Here is a 16,100-nt window from a genome sequence, read left to right as displayed (position 1 = left end):
CTTGACCTGACCTGTGACCTCAAAATTCAACTTAAAAGTACTCATCTGAAGCGTCTTGTCGCGTTCTTTCGTTTACCGCCTCGTGCGTTTCGCTGCGCCTATTGGTTCTCGAGTTATCGGCTGGGGGCGTTTAACGCCCCCCCCCCCCCCAGCAAACGGTGGGTGGCGAAATACCCCAGCAACTGCCGGGTTAACCCGCGAGTTGCTGGGGGGGGGCGTTAAACGCCCCCACTTTTTTCGCCGGGCCATAGCATAAAAACGGCGCGCCGCAGGCGCGCCAAATTCTGGGTACCTGTAGGGAATTGATTGGACTTTATTGTGACAAAGTTTCAAAAAAATCGGTCGGAAATTTTTGAGATAGCGAGGTTTTAGTGACGTCATGATTTCTGAGTTTTCGACCAAAAACGGCATATGTTCAAAAAATCATATAAAATCACAGACTAGACATACAGACATGCCGTAAACGCCATTAGACTGCCAATACCATGATCAATCAAATGGCTATCTTCGATTATTGATTATCGTTCGGCATTTTCCATAATCTTGAACTGAATCTTGGCAATTTTTCGTGACTACTTCACGACCATGATACATGAATTTCTTAAATTGAACTTTTTGAGCCAAACACGTACACATATGATAAAATGAATGTCACCATCGTGTTCTACGCCCCAAATTACCTATAAAACATGTGTCACAGGCTGCGAATATCAGTTTTGATTTTCGGGGATATGTGCCTACCCGGCTGACCTGACCTTGACCCTGACCTATGCTTGACTGACCCCTACATGGAGCTGACACTCTTGTAGGCCTTATAAGATGGATTGTGCACCGTTTTCACAGAGTTTATGGCGAGAGGCGCCCATTGCGAAGTCCTGAAGTCCATGCTACTGAAAGCCCGATCTCAGGTGTTTGACCTGACCTTGACCCGACCTGTGACCTCAAAATTCAATTTTAAAGTACTCATCTGAAGCGTCTCGTCGCGCTCTTTCGTTTGCCGCCTCGTGCGTTTCGCTGCGCCTATTGGTTCTCGAGTTATCGGCTGGGGGCGTTTAACGCCCCCCCCCCCCCCCAGCAAACGGTGGGTGGCGAAATACCCCAGCAACTGCCGGGTTAATGTCAAATTCTAGTTCATTTGACTAGTCTCGAAAAATGGAACACGATGCCAGTTAAACTAATCTCCTGCAGGTCTGAACCAAAAGGTATTACAGCTAAACGTCCCCCGCGAATACGTATATTTTACGGCTAAAATGTTTACCTACCTTAGGTCAAATCTGAGATAATTAATAAGAACGAGCATAAAAAGAGGTATCGATTGCGCTTTGCTGCGGCGCTTATAGCTCAATCTCTCTCTGAATCCTGACTTATGCGCCGCTTTATCGAAAAAATGCCAAAATCGGCGAAATTTGATTTTTGGTTGTCTCTGGTGACCTGACCTTCGACCAGTTCGACCTAACCTTAACAATGACCTAAATAGTTTTATAATAGTTTTTGACGCTCTTTCGAACGCCGCCTACTGCGTGTCTCGGCGTGGCCCACAAGCTGAGTTAGAAGTGGGTGTTCAAACACCCAAGCAGGTTCAATTAAAAAACGCATACGCTGGGGGCGGTACCGAACTGCTAGGCGGGGGCGGCATCGCAATAATGGGCGGCACAGCGCTGAGGGGCGCCACTTGCATTGAGGGGTGGCATTGTTCGGTGAAGGGTCGCGTTGAGGGGCGGTATCGCAACGAGGGTGGCACTTACAAGGCTGCCTAATAAGGAACGCTTGGCACATCCAAGCCCAGCTCGGCGCCGCCTGGCTGCTGCATCTTGAAAAAGGCCCTTGGTGTCGATGAGAAAGCCCCATTGTCAAATAATTACCTAGCGTCAGTGGTTTCAGGAGAGGGGGGCGCTATCGATCTTGAATGGGGCGGGGCGCCATTGATCTCGGATGGTCCGACTGGGATTTTCAGAGGGGCGCCAGTGGTTTCATAGGGTCGCCATTGATCTAGGATGGGCCGACTGAAGTCTCGGTTCAGGTGGGCGCCAGTGGCTCTTGAGGGGCGCCAGCGATCTCTGATTGATGGGGCGACTGTGATCTTTAGACTGCGTTAAATGCACCATTGGGCATGGATGGGGCCACTGTTGTCTTCAGCAGGGCGCCGCACGCTCTGGAGGGGCGCTTTGAGCTTGGGTGGGGCGACTGTAGTCATAGTGTCAAGGGACGTTGTCTCGGATGGGGCGAATGTGATTTTCAGAGGGGCGCCGGGAACTCTAAGAAGGGTGCCATTGGTTTCAGAGGGTTGCCATCGACCTTAACCCTATTCCTGGCGGGGGGGGGGGCCTCAGGAGCCCCCCCCCCTGAGGTTTTTTGGTTATATCTCCCAAACGCTTTGAGCTAGGAAGCTCAAATTTTCTGACTTTTTCTAAAAGGCTTTTACGCAATTTTCTGAAAATTTTGAGTTGATCTGACCTCAGGTCAGGTCACCAGAGGCGGTTTGGTGACCCTACCTCAGAAAAGTTTGCAATCACGCCAGAGCTAGAGTTTTTGACCGATCAATTTCTTCTCTTCAGGCTTTAGTTAGGGTACCAGTATGTGCAATTTGTATATCTCAGAATTTTAATATCTGTGACCTGAGGTCAGGCCAGACTCGTGACCTTTACATTGCAAGCCTATGGGAAAATATTGAAACGCCTTCTGCTTCGTATAAACGAGTCAAAACCACCCAGTTCTTTCAGTATTATGGAAGATTATCTCATCGGTGATGATCCTGGTGCCGCTAATTGACAGGGGCACCGGCAAAGGTCATCTGAGGTCATGTGACGTCATAAATCGTTTTTCTGTCAATAAATCACGACATGATGGTGTTTAAGACTTGTAAGTGGTACAGGGACCCGCAGTTGCTTCTGTACACACTAGTATTTCAGCGTATTCTTTGCCTGTGACACCGTTGGAGGCGAATTGGGAAATGATTGTGTGCTTATTAAAACCACCATCTGAAGGGCTTTAAACTGATGTGCTGCTCTCCTAATTCAGTGAACTTTTTATGGCTATATCAGCAAAACATTGTTTTCAGCGCTTTTTCCTGCCCCATTCCTTCTGAAACCTGGAACCGCTTATTCCATTCACTCCTGCCATCTGACGATGGTCGTGCTGATTACTAGTTCCGGCGCTAGTTACTGCTCCAGTTTTGCACCCGGCACAAACTCAGGCGGCACCGGGCCGTGGCTCGATCAGTGAGGGTCGGACCGAGCCGACTGCCTGGGGCGCGGTTAGATCGGACGCCCTGCTGGGGAAGGGGACGGGAGTGAGGGGGAGTGGAGGAGGTGGTCACGTGGTCCGTCCAAGCTCGCAGACGACCTGACGTGTCCTGCGCCCAGCCATGTTCCGTGATCCAAAATGGCACGAGAGCTGTGGAATGTCTGGAGGAGACGCTTCGAAAGCGAACTTCAGCAGCACTAATTTACCATATTCTGTGGAGATAAATTAATATTATCTTAATGCAGAAAAAAATTGTATGCCCAAGCTGTATAAGCTGTATCTTTTTAAAAGTTGTAAATAGAATTATTTTAGGGACTTATAGGTTTCGTATACACAGTGAATTGTGTTACAATAAGCCGTTTCGCTGTTATGGTTACTAACTGAAGAGTTATCCTTTTTTCTCACAGGGAATGACAATACAATAACAATATAATAATACGAATAAAACCAGACGTTTCGCACAAAAAAGTGCCTCCGTCAGTGTCAAGAAATGAGTAATTAGGCATACATGTTTTTTTTCGATAACATCGATGAAGTAGTTATCTTTATTTTTTTAAAGATATATTTTCAGCAGTTTTTTAAGCACATCATGGAAGCTTATAAACATTGTGTGTTTTATCGGCAACCCGGCTGGCCAGACCGAGACGGTGCCGCATTTAGTTCTCATCGATGTTAAACCTATACACTTATTTTTCTCCACTGACGAAGGTACGTTGTTGCCTAAATATTTGGTTTTATTCGCATTGTTTTTTATATTGTCATTGTCCGTGAGAAAAACGTACTCATATGGACTGGTCTCAGTTCATATAGAAATTGTTGCACATTCATCAACACAGATAAAATGAATATTAGCCCTCACCACACATATAAGTAGAGGTAAGTAGACCGCGCCCGCTGTTTTACACCAATAAATCGCGGCAAAGCGAAGGATTGCGACGAGTCTTTGGTGTCCTGGAGTTAATCAATTTTACAACTTCCCGGAAAATTAAATAGCCCTTATCATTTTTGCATCTTGTCTGAGAATTTTAAATCCCTGAACCAAATTACCTTTAACCTGTGATTATTTTTCTCAAGATCATGTCAGGCCAGAATAGCAATTGAAAGTCAGCGCACATCTTCTGTGTGTTTCCATAGTCTTTTCACGTGATTAGGGACGTGACAACATGTGAAATATAATATCTAATGTTTGTCTCATTAATTGTTGTGGGTGCCAAGGTCACGTGAAACTCAGGTTAAGGTCATTTACTTGAAATGATCTCGGTTAACTTCCTTAAATTTACACCTTTTTACTGTGGTTTTTAGGAAGTGTTGGTTTGAAATTTAGCACCCATTTTAGCATTTGAAAACTAGGCATACTTAAGTATCAGTTATAGTGCCTATGCAATATGTTGCAAGGCTGTAAGTGCTGGTTAACATTCGATATAGCCGGCAGAACGCCTAATGAGTGATCTGGCGTGACCCGTCCTACCCCAAATGCTTTGATACATCATCTTTGATCAATGCAAGTGCAAATTCGGAGTCAGAAGCAAGCCAAGTCCCAGCAAACTTCACTTGTAGAAATCCTAGCAGGACCCAATGTTCCGTGCTTTTGGGTTATTAACCTGATCTGGGAGGTCAACCAGTGACCTAGGATCTCAGCATTGACCAGGACATAAAAATAATTGGCTTTTTCTCGTCAGCGATGACCAGAACCCTCAAATCATCGGATTTCTCTCGTCACGAGCAGCACGCTCTTTTTTTATTTTTCAGCGAAGCTCTGGCTCTTTTTATCAAGGGCCGAATGGCTGAGGGTTTCTACGCCCCTCCGCTACATGTAAGACGCTGAAAAGAAATGCCTAAATAGGTGAGGGTTAAATATCGATTGCTTTTTAAGTGCCGAAGCCCGAAACACTTTAATTTACTTCGATAGCAGTTTTTAAGACCAACGAGCTCGAATAATATAACTTCTTGAACAATGTAAGCAACACATAAAATGAATCGTGAGAGAAGCGGAACAAGATTAATTGAACTATGAGACACTTAATCAAAAACGGCATAGATTAGAAACTGCACCTAACTTGCACTGGTTTTTAAACCTTTTCGTTGCAGACTTGTAGATTAAATTTTAGGATTGATTTCAGCTGATGCTCAAATGGAGCTATTCATTCGTTCATTCATGCGACCATCCAATTCCATTCATAAAAGAAGCCAGTGACAAAATTGTTCATTTTAGATAAGTGTGAAATACAAACTCAATAAAAGTTTAATGATACGGCAAATTTGACAGCTTTTATAATGAACAGACAAATAACTCTAACGAATCAAGGTTGCGAGCCCCAAATAGGGGAAAGTGAGGTATAGATGAGCCAAGGGGCAAGTTTAGCCACCCCATGTTTCTCAGCTCCTATGGCGCTGATTGACTCGAGCTTCCATGTGCCGTTCGCTTACGATGCTGTAGTCTTTCACGTGAGACGGCAACGTTCTCACGCTCAGCACCCGGTAACATGTGGTATCGCCCCTGATAACTAAGACATGTTTTGCCTTTAAAATGAGATGGTTGTTATCTGCGGTGCATGGTTATTTTCCTTAGCGGGTGTCATTAATCGAAAATGGCCACGGGTCGGGAAGATGAGCCATTTTCACCTGGGGGAAGATGAGCCGGATAAGCCATTGTTGTCTACGCTGTCGAAAACCAAACTGAGCTGCGCTTGTATCTGCTGAATAAAAATGGTAGGAAATTGTTTTTCTTTGTTGATTACACAAGTTGTAAGTGATTTGCAGATTATCTGAAGGATAAAATGATTTCTTTCGTGATAGAAAATTGACGAGTTATTGGAAGGCTTAAAACAGTCACTTTTTGATGGAGGAAAAAAACTTTGCCATAAGTATGTATGCCATGGAGTAAATAAAAGAGCCCACTCTTCGCCGCGCCCGGGAAAAGAAGAGGTTCGCTTTTTCCATCCATGCTCAACTTTCCCCACGACGTGTCTCAACTTACCCCGCCCATGGGGTAAGATGAGCAACGTGCAAGATGATTTTTGACGTAGCCTTTCAGTACAAAAATAAGCGGTATGAAACATTTCTGGCCACCATTACATGCGCAATGACCACTCTGTCCGTCCAACTCGTAAACGCATAAAAATGATCAGTAAGTTAGCCTGTAGCTTACGAAAAACAAAAGCGGCTCAACTTACCTCATTCTTCCCTACGTTACACAATTGAGGGCATTTTTTTAGGCCATCACAGTATTTGTCAACAATTGTTGTTTGGGGGGCTGGGGAGGGTGGTTACTGGCTCATAAACTGTCCCCCCCCCCCAAATAAAAGAAAACGAAACCGATCATCCGCGAAAAGAACTATTGAGCTCGAACCAAGGTGACGAATCGATTTATAGGTATGCAGGATGACTAACGATGCCACTTTTTGACTTCTTGTGTCAAATAAATTCCATCATCTGGATAGCACGTCAACATTCTATTTGACATTTTACAACAAACGTATACTGTTTGGCGCGACTAGCCTCATAAACGTTCTGAAACTAAAACCGTTTCTTCACAATTAACTTGGACCACGTCATCCCAGCTTATGCACGACAAAAATAAAATAATGCTTCAGGATCACTGGCCTGAATTCGAATGCTTAAAGTTTACTCAAAACCGGTGTGGCTGAGGCACTCTTCGCTACATCTCGTGACGGCCACCATTGTGTTTCATTTTTCGGTAAGCTATAAGTTAATAAGGAAAGGATTGGTGAGTGGGTTGAAAATAGCCCCCCTCCACCCCCCACCCTCCTTCTTCTGGAAACATAAGTAATCGAAAGATCTGGCGATGGTTTATCCACCTCCTCTGCCGCCGCGCTGCAAGGCCTCGATTCGTTCGGTATGTGGCTTCCCGAGCGGTCCTCCCCGGAGGCAAGGTGAAAGGTCATGGCCTGTATCAGAAATTTATACGTTGCTGAATATGTTTTATAGTTCTTCCAAGGCTTTGCACACCGTTTTATTATATCGGATAAACATTGCACTTTCTTGTCAATCAATACATTTAAAGAAAAGTTGATCATAATCTTATACTGCGGCAATTGTAGTTCTGCTTACGGTTGCCTCTTTATGATACGGGCCACCACCACCTCCACTGCGCTGGAGCTCAGGCGTTCTACCCCTCCCCGCTACGGACCGGCCCTCGGGCTAGGTGTGTTAGTACTGAGCGCAAACCTGTAGTAGTCACGTGACTTTCATTCGCGTAGCGGGAATGGAAGCTATAGGCGATACCAAGGACGGGCTCTGGGGAGGCAACCGGCGCGGAAAAATAGCACGATTGTAGTTTTGGAAGAATATCTGTTGCGGTAAGAGGAATTATACAAAACATACGTGCTAGGAGCAAACATGTGTTATTCCTCCATACTTTGCGCTACATTTCCTTTCTCCAATGGCCAGCACTTACCAAATGATAGCGCAATTCTAAATTGGTAATATATGTGTACAGTAGCAACTGCGGGTCCCTGTACCAAACTGCTCGCCTGGTCAAGGCGCGTCGTTTGGTATGCAGCATGACCATACCCCACAACCTCATTGATGAATGACCTGACCTTGACCTCAGGTCAAATTTTAAATTGACCTGTGAAGGTCATCACATACTTATTTCGCATCGTCTCGGCAAGAGCAACAAAAAATGTATTGGTTTATGTCTCTATGTTTCTTAGTTTAAAAGTTATATAGGTAACTAATTCCAAAACATTTTATCGTTGATGACCTCTGGTGACCTCAATATTGACCTGACCTGAAAATATTTTATGTAAAAGTTGTAGATCTTTAAACGACCTATCAAACGCCGTTCGCCGTTTGTCGCTGCGATGTGTAGTTTTTGAGATCTGAAGGGGGGGCCGAATCGCCCCCCCCCCCCCGCCAGTTTCTTGTCCCGGCGGAGCCCGCCAGGAATAGGGTTAAGATGAGGCAGCTGTAATCTCCGTTTAGATGGGCGCCAGCGACCTCGGATGAGAACGACTGTGATCTTCAGAAGCGCGCCGGACGCTCTGGAGGGGCGTCGTTGGGCTTGAGTGGCGACTTAAGTCTCAATCGGAACAACTTCAGCCTCAAGGGGAGGGGGGGGGGCGCTAGTGGCTCTTGAGGGCGCTATTGATCTCGAATAGGGCGACTGTGATCTTGAGAAGAATGCGGGTGCCTTAGAGGGGCGCCAGTGGTTTCAGGGGGCGACATCGATCTTGAATGGGGCCGATTGGGGCAGCTGTGAACTTCAGAGAGGCGCCGGGTGCTCTAGAGGGGCGCCATCAACCTTTAAAGGGGCGACTGGAGAACAATCGGGTGTCCAAGCACCCCCAAAGAGATATTGAGCTCGATCCCTGCCTTCACATCACTCTTTAATTCATGTTCCCTCTGTAAAACGGCATCAGCCTAGTCGGCGCTAATTGGGGCGCCATCTGGGCGGCTGGGCGGAAAGGGAGGGCCATGGCCCCCATGCCCCCCCCCCCTGAATACGCCACTGCTCACAAGCATGTTGGGAGTCTGGATGTGTGAGCCAGATAGTTTATCGATTGCTCGGTTGTTCCTTCTGACCCCGGTCAGCGCCGGCACGCAGTCAATCGGCTCTAGCATAGGGGCAGAAAACCGGAGCCACCACGTCGCCGTGTTGTAGCTCTGTTGGACAATAAAGTGTGTACTGCTTAGAGCATTGAGGCTGACCCCGCAAAGTCACGAGTAGCAGCTGTCATGCCGCAGAATTCGCATCCTTGGCTTATACCAGTGGCCGGTCTGGTAATCAAAACTATGATTTCAGGCTTCAGCCGGGAAAAGGCTCCGTCGAGTAGTGGTCGGATCGAGAGTAGACTTCAGGTAATAGAACGATCTGCTCCTCTGGCTGGCTCGGAGTAATTAAATATCCACATAACTACATCACATTGGCCTCCCTGCTGCTCACTCGTCCGTATGTTGATGCTTAATCAGTGGCGTAGCCAGAAATCAGCAAAAGGGGGGCCATGTTGCTCGAGGGGGCGACTTTTTTCCCTTGAGAGGGGCGCCATTGTCAGCTAGTGACAGCGACGTCAGTATAAAATGTAGCGTCATGTTCATGCATGATTTACTAGAAGCTGCAAAATACGAGTATACGAACCAGCTTTTGCTGATTTTTCATAAAATCCCATTAATGCAATTTGCAGCCCGTTTTTTATCAAAAAACCTTGATCATGATGAAATTTTAGCATGATATAGGTAACGAGCTCAGGCTACGGACATTTTATTCTCAAAAGACGCATCCATGCGAATTCGAAACGGTAAAATATACGTTGATCGATAGGCAAAATCTTTATTCTTTGCAAAAAAAAAAAAAAAACAATACACAATTTCACTCACAGATCCAAAGTGACCTGTGGGCTGTACCTTGTGGTCGACCGGGGTGGCCGTGCTTAGAATCTCAGACCGCACGTATGTAGGATTCACGCTGCTACTAATTGCCTAAATTGGAAAGACTTGAATATTTAAGACCATGAGATCCACCATGAGATCCCAACTAATTGTCATACCAGCAGCCACTGCAGTCAGGGGCAACCGAACGCTGACATACGTTCTGGATTTTTCTGCATCAATCACCTTTACAATTCGATGTCTAGTGCGTGCATCCCCTACTTGTGGACATGCATGACTGCCTCTAGTGACTAACTGCCACTAGCCTCCAGAGGGAAAAACTTCAAAAAAGCAGTTTTTATTAAAAGCGTTTTCCGGCAATAACTTTTGACCCAAGACCGTGACGACATTTATTTTGCCAGCAGGGGCATTCCACGATAGATCGTACCACTTTTTTCCAATTTGACACTCTCATCTCTCGGAATTTGACGATAATTGGTCTCAGGGGTAATCAGGGGCTCTGAATCCACCTGTAACAATTTCAGGCGTATCAGATAAGTATTTTTTTAGTTATGGTGTATAACATTTTTGGATCTTGCTTTGCAGCGCTAAGTTTGGCGGGCTGTAACTCTAAGACGGATTATTCAAATGCCAAATGGTATATAATGTTGAACTTGCAATGAAACAGAGATTAATATGTATTTTTGAAATTTCGAAAAATACGCTATTTTTGATATATGACATATCGAGTTTTCTTTCATTTGTATTTTTTGGACTTTGGGACCAAATTTTTTTGAATTTTTATTTCTTTAATTTTTATTTTTTTGGGTCGTTGTTAAGAAGTATGGAAAAAATTAGGAAGGTGTTCTTTCTATAAATGTATTTATTTTACGTCACGATAACGGTTTCGAATAGTGATTTCGGGAGAAGAGCTTACAAATGGCGTGGTAAAGCTGCCTAGTGACATCACGAGTTAGTAGTTACTGAAATTTCAATTGAAGTCTGAGTCATCTGAAAAAAAGTGAAGAGAGGGTTCATCCAACCCTCTTTCCTATAAGCGCGAGGGTGAAAAAGGCTGTTTGGTTCTGACATTGTTTTGGACGCATGACCATAGCTGTCCGAGATGAAAGTTACAGGACGCATACATGGTGTCCTCCAGAGGTCTCACAACTTGTATATCTGGAAATTTTTCAAGGTTACATGAGGTCAGGTCGGTCACGTGACATCACTGTTATAAATCAATGGGGAAATATAAAAAACTGTTATTTTGCGCCGAGAATGATCTAAAACTATCCCACGTACATGGCATCGTGATTTCATGCACTCCTTGCAAAGTTCAATGCTTTACTTTTGCATTGTTAACCTTGTGTGACGTCATTTATGACGTCACTAGGGTCGTACGAGTTTTTCGTCAATAACTCCCGATCAAATGGAGCTAGAGAGTCGGGAAAGCCACCAATGGACTCGGGAAGACCTTCCGAATCGAATGATATGCCATATGATACCCTTTGCCCAGCTTCGTGACCTGAGGGGCTCTGACCTGACCTTGACCCGAGGTCAACTACTTAAGTTGACCTCACCCTAGCAAAAAGTGTACCATTCGATGCACCTGAGCTAGGCGAACACAATGATGCCAAAATTGCGGCTCTGCGGCCATTTTTTTGCGAAGTTATCTACTAAAAACCGAACCCGTAACTTCAGTCACGTGACCTGACCTCAGACGCTACCGGTTAACCTGAGACCTTAAAATCGGGTACCAATCGCTGCGACTTGTAACGGCACACACGCTCGTTTTTTCCGCAAGGCTCTAGCTCTATTAGAAGCGAAACGGCGTGCTGGGGTCGTATCAACCCCTCCGAAACCCATTTTGTTTGCGGGAAAATGAGGAACTTATGGAAAGAACACCTTTCTAATTTTTTGCATGTCGATTTGCAATGACATGAAGTATAGAAAAAATAAAAATGTGAAAAATTTTGGTCCCAAAAGTCATTAGAGGCAAATGAAAAAAGATTAAGGTTTTTGCTCAACAATGAAATTTTTTCTTTGGAATTTTTAAATAGTAATATTAATTTTTGATTCATCGCAAGCTTAGTGTTGTTTACTTTTTGTCGGTTGCTTAACCCGTTCTTGAGTTATAGGCCATCAAACTCAAAAGTTTTGATCTGAGAAGTCTGATATTTTGCCAGGCGTCTTTGGGGCCTATGATTACCCCTAGGACCGATTTTCATTAAAATCTGAGAGATGAGGGTGACGGGCCTGGTACGATCTATCGTGGAATGCCCCAGCATCGTGTTCCTCCCGTCGAAACGCGTCGTGAAAGATAATTTTGAAAATTTGACCTCAGGTCAAGGTCATGACCTGACCGGAAAGGGCCATGAAACGTCAATAATCAAATTTGTATTCAGGTGGGGGAGAGTGGGGCAAAGCGGCCACCCGGGGCAAAGCGGCCACCCATCGTTTTAGCCCTTCATAGCTGGCGTCAGTACCAATTTATGGTTTCCAAATATACTTCTCTTCACGGTCGTTCGAATGAGCCAGACCGGGGTTTCAGGCCCATCACCATTGTTCTGTGAAACACAGAAAAGCATTTCTTGCCAGATTACCAACTATGTTTACAATTTTTAAATGTTATGTTATTCCATAACCGTTTGGAATTTTTATAAGCGTTCTTGTCTATGCATTGCATGGTTATCGTACATGTATTCTACCAATTTTAATGTTTTACCCCACTAATAGCTAAGCTGGAATATTTTTGTCTCGGACGGTATGCGCGGGGCAAAGTGGCCGGGGCAAAGTGGCCACCCCCCCCCCCCCAATTGGCCATAAGTTGATTCCATCTGGATAAAAAACATTATTTATATTCAAATGTGTCGTCATGCATTCATCTTGGCCACTTTTCAGTTGCATGAGTTACCTAATAATGCAATTAAATGTTTATTTTCATGAAAATCCTTTCTTTGTTTACCTACAGGTGGAAGATGATAAAGTAAACATCCATCCTCGCTTAACCTTGTCACCATCAAATACCCTAGTCGTACACGATGCAACTATTTTGTTTCTCATATCGGGATTTGAGAAGACGCCGGTGGCCGCTTTGCCCCAGGGTATGGGGCAAAGTGGCCAATATGCATAGGTTTAAAGTTTTGTCAATATCTTTCAAATGTGAACGCCTTTTGAAATAAAACGCAGTTGAAGTAAAAGGCAACTTAATAGGGATCATATTGGTATAGAAAGAATCTTTCCAAGTTTAACCCTATTAGTGGCAGGGGGGGGTTGTTTTCATCCACCCCTCAGGTTTTTCGGGAATATCTCCGAAACTGCTGAAGCTACGATGCTGAAATTTTCTGACTTTTCCTAAAACTAAATTGGGCACATTCCCTGAAAATTTCAAGTTCATAACTTTACCAAGGGCGGCTCCAGAGCACTGGGAATTGGGGGGTCCTATTCGTGAAGCGAGTCATTTGGGCGATGATCACGATGCTGATGTATTATAACTGTATGCACCAGTTTTATCATGTGATAACATATACAAAGTTATTGTGCATCCTCTTTTGACACGTTTTTGCTATAATAGGCGGATCCAGGCGTCCAAAAAGGGGGGTTATGTTTTACCTCCCAACATAGGTGCCCTGACACCGCCTATGCATGACCAATACAATTGTAGTCGTTCTCTCATAAGAAAATTGTAACATAACAAGACCATTACCACCCTTTTTAGAAACAGTACCAACAAAAACCTTATTTGCTATACTTTTTGTGTACCCCCAATCTCAATGATCTGTATCCGCCTATGATTTTTGAAAATGCATATTTTTAGGATCCATGTGAATTCCTGGTTCATTCTTTATCGATCGGCAAAAGTTGCGTTAAGATTGGTTCAGAAACCTGGCCGTGATAAGCAGTCTAAAATGTATCTGCAATTTGCCCGTTTTTACCCCCCTCAACCCCCCTTTTGACATTTTCTTAATTTTTTTTTTTAGAAATGTAGATCACGTTGAGCGAAGTCGAATGCCGTTTGAATTTTGAAAATCGGCCCGTTAGATCTCGAGATATCAAGGGGGGGTCGTAAACAGCCCCCCCTGCCACTAATAGGGGTAGCCAGGAGCCTGCCACTAATAGGGTTAAAAATCAAGCGTTGGCATCGTGAGAAGCGTTAGGGTGGCCACTTTGCCCCACTCTCCCCTACACGTCATTTTGGAGTAGTCGACAGGGCAGTGTTGACAGCTCCGGGTGTTACCGTGCCGTGCTTCTTACTTCATTTTGATGTTCATGATTCCACGGTTACTGATGTTGAACACGATATAACGGGAGCTGGAAACTGATATTTCGAAGTAAGGCTTCAACTTCTTCACGCATTGTTCACTTTTTTTCTTAACGTTTCCCTACTTTTTATTTTTAAATAACAAAACTCAATACAATTTCAATTGTCATCACCAAAGTCAAATCCTAAGAAACTGGTGAGAAGCGTGGTTTTGAGAAGGCTCATTTTGCAACTACGTGCACCATATGGTAAAATAAATACCACACTTAACTTAGGCGACTTAGGCCGGAATGATTTCTTGAGGACCTCGGTCCTCAAGAATGTTGTAGTATGTTGCGGCCCCCGGTCAACAGACATGGTAGCCCAAATCTAGTCGGATATGAAAATTCTTCTAAATCCATAGACTTTAATGTTAAATTGACTATATTTGAGAGGATTTTATGAAGATACATGACCAGATACAGAAAAAAGCGAGATGCTATCTTGTAGATTAAATCATCTACTATCTGCGACTTTTGAAGTGTTTTTCAATCTGAGGTACGGAAATCGTGTTCCCAAGAGACTGAATGTAGCCATGCTTTACATTAGACCCAATGGCAAAAATTCGGAATCTGACGAAATTTGCCATTTTTACGTCTGATTCATGAAAATTCTAGACAGGATATATAAAAACCCGAGATGCTATCAGGTAGGAAATTTCATTGTCTATTACCGCTTTTTGAAGTGTTTTTCGATCTGAGACCGGCAAATCGTGTTCCCAAGAGACTGAAAGTAACCCTGTTCTACAGCAAGACAATGGCAGCATTCTAATATTTTATGGAAGATATCTTAGGTGATAATAACCTTACTACTAATTGCAATGCTTCATTGAAAAGCTTAACACTGGCACTATCATCGGTCTTCGCATTCCTATTTCACAGAACAACAAGAAATAACGTTTTGAAGCCTTTGAATATTGACTTACTTTTCATCGACGGGCTCGATCCTCATCACCACCAACAATTTTCCGGGAAGTAAGGATTTTGCAGATATTTAAGCAGAATTGCAGAGCTGTGTTAATACTACGGCACTTAAATACACATTTTAAGAAAACCGCTTTTTTCTTAGCATGAGGTAGGTCTCAGAAACAGCAACATGTCGATATATTGAGGAAAAATAAGTGCAAATGATCGCGCAAGAGAGTATCCTTAGCTCCCTAGCAACCACCTAGCAACGTAAGGCAAAATAGTAAACAACTCCTGTTGATATCAGGTACTCAGCATTGGAAGCACACTAGACGGTCACCATACTGGGCTTCATACTGAATTTTGCATACCAGAATGGATGTTTCGAACTAGAATTATTTTTTCGCGAAATTTATCTTTGTTGCCCTACTATTTTTTGTAAAACCGAGATATACAAACTTCATGATATCAAAAATAATATTTTGAAAATGAAAACCGCTATATAAAACAAGATAATTGTTGAGATCATGCCTACTAAACTTGGTCCTACCCCCTAATTCAATATACCCTGGTATGTTGTAGTAATCTTGCCTCGGTCGTTGTTTGATTTTCCACCCTCGGCCTTCTGCCTCGGGCGGAATATCAACAACGACCTCTGTCCTCAAGAAATCATTTACCGGCCCCGTGTGGTATTTTATAATACCAACTTGGTATCGATTTGGTGTCGGCATACCAAAAAGTTGGTATCCGATTAAAGGGACTATCCCACCTTTGCATTATATTTGAGTTGAGATAGCCAAGCTTGCGGCGAGGTTCAGAAACCACTATCTATCTTGGTCGCTACCCTCGCAGCCTCGTGCTGTTGAAGAAATTCGTTCCCTTCATTTGAAAATGTTCCCTGTACAAGTCCCAATCTCTTAACCCGGCAGTTGCTGGGGTATTTCGCCACCCACCGTTTGCTGGGGGGGGGGGGGGCGTTAAACGCCCCCAGCCGATAACTCGAGAACCAATAGGCGCAGCGAAACGCACGAGGCGGCAAACGAAAGAGCGCGACGAGACGCTTCAGATGAGCACTTTAAAGTTGAATTTTGAGGTCACAGGTCGGGTCAAGGTCAGGTCAAACACCTGAAATCGGGCTTTCAGTAGCATGGACTTCAGGACTTCGCAATGGGCGCCTCTCGCCATAAACTCTGTCAAAACGGTGCACAATCCATCTTATAAGGCCTACAAGAGTGTCAGCTCCATGTAGGCCGGTCAGTCAAGCATAGGTCAGGGTCAAGGTCAGGTCAACCGGGTAGGCACATATCCCCGAAAATCAAAAC

General features: G+C 44.3%; 1 protein-coding gene across 1 annotated transcript in view; it reads right to left on the bottom strand.

Moving 5' to 3' along the window:
• The window catches only part of LOC122387632 (lanC-like protein 3), a 62,666-nt gene that overhangs the window by 26,029 nt on the left and 20,537 nt on the right, over positions 1-16,100 (bottom strand). The gene's annotated exons all lie outside the window — the stretch shown is intronic.

The sequence above is a fragment of the Amphibalanus amphitrite genome, unplaced genomic scaffold (genome assembly GCF_019059575.1).
Source record: "Amphibalanus amphitrite isolate SeventyFive unplaced genomic scaffold, NRLGWU_Aamphi_draft 000293F_arrow, whole genome shotgun sequence".
NCBI classification, from domain to species: Eukaryota; Metazoa; Arthropoda; class Thecostraca; order Balanomorpha; family Balanidae; genus Amphibalanus; species Amphibalanus amphitrite.
The sequence above is the reverse complement of the archived record's forward strand: the minus strand, read 5'-3'. Positions and strand labels throughout refer to the sequence as shown.